General features: G+C 42.2%; 2 long non-coding RNA genes across 2 annotated transcripts; one reads left to right on the top strand and one right to left on the bottom strand.

The window, feature by feature from the left end:
• Nucleotides 1–292: 292 nt before the first annotated feature.
• LOC128352015 (uncharacterized) lies at nt 293–1,001 on the bottom strand. Its single transcript, XR_008320171.1, has 2 exons — nt 942–1,001; nt 293–844 (listed from the first exon to the last, which is right to left on the bottom strand). It is a non-coding gene; the product is annotated as an uncharacterized LOC128352015 (long non-coding RNA).
• Nucleotides 1,002–2,313: 1,312 nt separating this feature from the next.
• On the top strand, nt 2,314–3,217 carry LOC128352016 (uncharacterized). The gene is made up of 2 exons (XR_008320172.1): nt 2,314–2,369; nt 2,808–3,217. It is a non-coding gene; the product is annotated as an uncharacterized LOC128352016 (long non-coding RNA).
• Nucleotides 3,218–5,460: the final 2,243 nt, after the last annotated feature.

The following is a 5,460-nucleotide window of genomic DNA, read 5'->3' as shown; positions in this document are numbered from 1 at the left end:
AATGTCCTCTCTGACCCACTTCAAAATTGGCTGCTTGGTATATGGAAGATCTGCAAGGTTGAATCGGTGAGATAGAAAGCTGGAGCACAAATGGAGAAAGACTTGACTTGTAACTGACAGATTGAGACATAGAGCACATTTGAAGTTCTATGCTCAGGTAATATGTGTCAAGACAAAGAAAAAACAGGGTTCACAAAATCAAGAAAAGGAGATTAAAAAAAAAACATTAACAAAAAAATGAATAAATGAACAAACTCAACAACCTTAAAAACAATCAAACTGATATAGAATATGTAACCAAGATCACCTTTATGAAATTGCCAAGACCACCTGGCCAAATGTGAATATGCAAAAAAGCATATCACCAAAGTGATGGTAAACTAACCCTTTATCCAATTATGGTCAAACCACATGAATTTCCATCCCACAATGAAGACATCTTATAACACATACAAAAAATTAAACAACAAAATTCAAAGTAGAAATGCAAAACCAATAAATATACAGAACAACAAATACAAAAATGGGAAAACTGGTAAGTTATATACATAGGTATCTGGGCAAAATCCAAGGTGTCTCCAGGATAAGAAAATGTAATAAGTATATACAGTTCAGGTCATGAGTCCTTGAATCAGAAAAAAGCAAGCAATATGCTCTGTGGAATGTTGTTAAGTACATGCAATTCAGATCATAAGTCCTTGATTCAGAAAAAAGCAAGCAATATGCTCTGTGATGACTGATGGTTGATGACAAATTAAACAAGAGAGAACACACTACAGCCACCCCAAGATAAGGAGCTATTTCACAAAGCACTTCATCAGGGGCTGTTTCCCATTGGTACAGGCTGAAATAATGATATAAAATACATGAAACAATATCTATTAAACAGTAAAACATTACTAGTAAAAAAACCACAAGAAAATGAATGCAAAAACACTCACATGGAGGTTGAGTAACATTACTATACATTTAAACTTTTCCAAGCCTATTGAAGCCTCAGGGTTCACCTTACTGCTGAGAACTCTTCACAGGTTATAAACAGAAGGAATAATTAACCCAACAGGTTTTGCAGCTGTTCTAAAGAAAACACAAACTTAACTTAAAGGTATAGCCTATCATAAGTGCAAAAAGCTGACCCAGAACTATACCACATAGATCTTAAAATGTAGATACTACCTGTAATTCATCCCTTCAGTTATTGCAACCTCATAGACAAAGTACATAATACATGCCATACCTTTGAAGGACCCAAAGTGACCAAGTAGATACAGGTAAAAGATAGAGAGTCTCACAGAACTCCAGGGGAACCACACCACCCCAAAACAAAGGGATGCTGCAAACCTGGGCAAGAAGCTGAATGTCACATGGACTGTAACAAGAGCAAAAAGAGAGAAAGAACCCACAAATAAACCTCCATATTCTATACCTTTTATAATGACAGAGAAACAACTGAAAAAAGCCTCAGAGGAAATCTATTGACTGGAACACCGTAGAGTGGTGAATCAGATCCTAGAGATATATAGGCTAAGAGAACCCCATATGGATATATCCCAAGTATATCAGAGCAGGGAATACCATAAAAAGCAGGAAAGATCGTTGGAAGAATTCAGACCTCGAGGTGCCTCAGTAGAATAATAGTGAATGAAAAAAGCCTCTTTCTGAAGAAGAGTCTGACGGACATCTACTAAAGCGAAAGACGGTCCACGATATTTATACAAAATAAAAAAAGAATATCCTCCACAGAATGTTGTTTATCAATATAATGTAACAAAACTTACACAAAAGTAGAACAACATTTCTTATACAATCAAATGTCTCCAAGCAGAATCTGAATTCTGCCAATGATTTATCCTGTTTCCTTTAGTATCTCCGTTATTAGGTTTTTTACCTTTTGGATCTTTTTCCTTAGTTGATTATCTGCGGTTCCCCCCCCCCCCCGCTTTTTTAATTTGTTATAGCTCATCAGTCATTTATCTCCTTGCTTGGGGTAGTATTATACATATGGTTTGGGTTGATGTGTCTCTTTTTCGGTTTCTTTTACATGTACATATTTGGTTCCGTTTGGTTTCTCTGTTATGGTACGTCCTTTCACTTTGTTCATTAGGTTGTCATTAGTGCAAGGATGATATGCTGTTAACAATTACCTTTTCAGCTGTACTTTTCAAGGGACATAGCTTGAGGCTAGTATTTATGATAGGCTACTCCTTTAAGTGTAGTTTGAAGTTTTTGGGAACAGCTGAATCACCTCCCAGGTTAATTCTCTCCTTCCTTTTATAAGCTGGGCTAAGCTCTCATTAGCTAGGTGAACCCTGAGGTTTTAACATGCTTGGAGACATTTGATTGTATAAGAAATGCTGTTCTTCTTTTGTGTAAGTTTTGTTACAGTTATTCTTTTTTATTTTATTAGCACTGTTTTGTACATGTTGGTTTATGTTTCTCTACATTGCTATTTCAGTCTGTTCCCCTGTAATCATTATTAGGACAGTTTACAGGTAGTACTTACTCCTTATATTTCAAGCCCTTTGATATGATATTGTTTGAGGTTTGCATTTATTATATATTGTATCTTTTAGGGAAGTTTGTGGTCCTTGGTACAGCTAAAAAATTTTTTGATTAATTATTGCTTGTGTTCAATACCCATGTTGAGCTTTCCATTAGTAAAGTGTACCTTGAGTCTTTTTAACAAGCCTGGATAAGCTTAATTGCATTGTATCTTTACTTTATGTTTAGTGAGTGTTTTGCATTTAGTTTTTTCTTACTTTACAGTGTTATAGATATTGTTTTATGTTCTAATTTCATTGTTCCAGCTTGTTCTAATGGGAACCAGCCCCTGATGAAGCTTCTGGCAAAACAGCTCCATATCCCGGGGTGGCTGTTGTGATTTTCCCTGGTGCACCTTGTCTTTCACAACCAATTATTATTAGCTGTTACAGAGCAGGTTGCTTGCTTTCTTCACATGAAGGATTCATGATTTGATCTACATGCATTTTCACATCTCACTGAGTACATTGTCTCCTCTCTTTGGACTTGAGGACTCCTTACTTTATGTATTCTTCAATTTCTCATTTTGAAGACATCTTGGACTGTGTGTGGACACCTGCATATACTGGTTTCTCATTGTATTCTATAATTCTACTTGGTATTTTTTATTGTATTTTTATATGTATTTGTACATGTACTTTCATATGTGTCATTCAGATGAGTTTGATTACTTTTACATGTGTTGAGAGCTGGTTATTAATTCTTTCATATTATTGATCATTCATTTTTCACCTTTGTTTTTTTTTGTTCATGGGTGTTGCATTTTCTTCCCTCAGGCAATACGTGTAACAAAGAAGCAATTCTTTTCTGCCCATATTGCTTCTGTGAGTTCACATCTGGCAGAGTTGTTCAGGGTTGTGAGGGAGCTAGTATCCGTCCTCCTCCCTTGAACCTGAACTTGGAAGCATCAGTCACCTGCTGTGTTTAACGAATTTTTTGCAGACAAAATTTCTCAGATTTGGAATGACCTAGATGGAGCCTCCACAATTAATTTGATGTCTGAACTGGAGGTGTCCAACAATTCCTCTTATATGATTCAACTAGATCAATTTCAGTTTGTGACTCCTGATGATGTGGACAAGCTGCTTGGATCGGTGGGGCCTACTACTCTTTCTCTTGACCCTTGTCCAAAATGGCTTATTCTATCTAGCAGGGAGGCTGTTGTAGGCGGCCTAGTAGAAATCATAAATGCTTCTCTGAGGATGCCTTGTCTTAAGGATGCAATTATTAGACATCTTCTAAAGAAGCCTGCACTAGATCCCTCAGAGTTGAGTAATTATAGGCCTGTTTCCAACCTCCTGTGGCTGGGCAAGGCAATTGAGAGGGTGGTGGCCTCTCAGCTCCAGATGGTCTTGGAGGAAACTGATTATCTAGACACATTTCAAACTGGTTTTCAGGCAGGCTATGGGGTGGAGACTGCCTTGGTCGGCCTGATGGATGATCTCCAATTGGGAATTGATAGAGGAAGTGTGACTCTGTTGGTCCTTTTGGACCTCTCAGCCAGGGGCAGAGCCACCATTGGGCGAAAGGGTTCAAAGAACCCAATGGCGAGAAGCCGCTGAGAGAGCCCCGCCCTATGTGGCTCGGGCTCCATAGGAGCCCAGAGCGAACTCCCCACACACACACACCCAGGCCGCTGAGAGCCCGGGGAAACTTTCTTCCAAGTATTTCAGGCAGCTCCGACTGCCTAATAGAACATTTTTCCCTTTCTCACCCTCTCTGGAGAGAGAGGGGAAAACGTCCTATTAGGCAGCCGGCCCTGCCTGAAATGATGCTCTGAGAGCTCGTTCGGGCTCTCGGCAGCCCAGGCCACGCCCCCTTGTCATGTGACTTTGTCATGTGTAAGGGGGTGTGGCCTGGACTGCTGAGAGCCCGAACGAGCTCTCGGAGCGTCATTTCAGGCAGGACGTTTCCCCCCCTCTCTCCAGAGAGGATGAGGAAGGGGAAAATGTTCTATTAGGCAGTCGGAGCTGCCTGAAATACTTGGCAGAAAGTTTGCCCGGGCTCTCGGCGGCCCGCGTGTGGGAGGGGGGAGTTCGCTCTGGGCTCCTCTGGGCTCCTGCCTTGAATCAGTAATGGGCTGGATGTGGGAGAATAAACTGAAGCTGAATCCAAATAAGATGGAGGTACTAATTGTGCGGGGTCAGAACTCCAGAGACTATTTTGATCTACCTGTTCTGGATGGAGTCGCACTTCCCCAAAAGGAACACTCTCTTTCCCACTCAACCCCTTTCCAGTCTCTCCACTGCTTCCCTGCCACTTTCTCGTCTCGCCAGCCGCCTCGCCACTGCCTCTCGCCTCCCACCCCTGGCGGGCAGGCCGGGCTTTGCCGCTGCCACCTTCCCCTTACCCAGGATGGCCTGACCTGCCATCCAGCTGCCACCTCGCTCCCCCAGCAGCCAGACCAGGCATTGCCACTGCCACCTCCCCCGTACGCGGGATGGCCTGGCCTGCCATCCTGCTGCTGTGTCCTGCCACCTTCCACCACTGCCTCCCGCCCCCGTTGGGACGGCCTGGCCAGGCCATCCCACTGCCGCCTCCCAGCGGCCAGCCGAGGCCACCACCTCAGGCCCTTTTGCAGCCCACCACCACCATTCTCCACCATTTTTTTGGCCCCAAACTCTAGCCCAGCCAGGAACTCTTGCGAGAGTTCTGCCACCAAATCCTGGGCACACATGCTGGCTAAGAGAATTAAATGTATAGATTATATTTTTATTGTGAACCACCCAGAGACATACATTTTGGGTGGTATATAAATATGTTAAAAAAATAAATAACATATAGTCCTGCCCACCATTCTATGGCAGGATACCTTAGCTCACATACCATGCCTGTATGTGATAGGTGTGCTTGCTGTTTCTGCAGCACTTAAAACCCTGCCCATGTGGCTTATGAAGACAGGGATTCTCTGCACATACG

The sequence above is a fragment of the Hemicordylus capensis genome, chromosome 3 (assembly GCF_027244095.1).
Source record: "Hemicordylus capensis ecotype Gifberg chromosome 3, rHemCap1.1.pri, whole genome shotgun sequence".
In the NCBI taxonomy this organism is placed as follows: domain Eukaryota; kingdom Metazoa; phylum Chordata; class Lepidosauria; order Squamata; family Cordylidae; genus Hemicordylus; species Hemicordylus capensis.
Note: the sequence above shows the minus strand (reverse complement) of the source record. Positions and strands in the feature narration are given on the sequence as shown.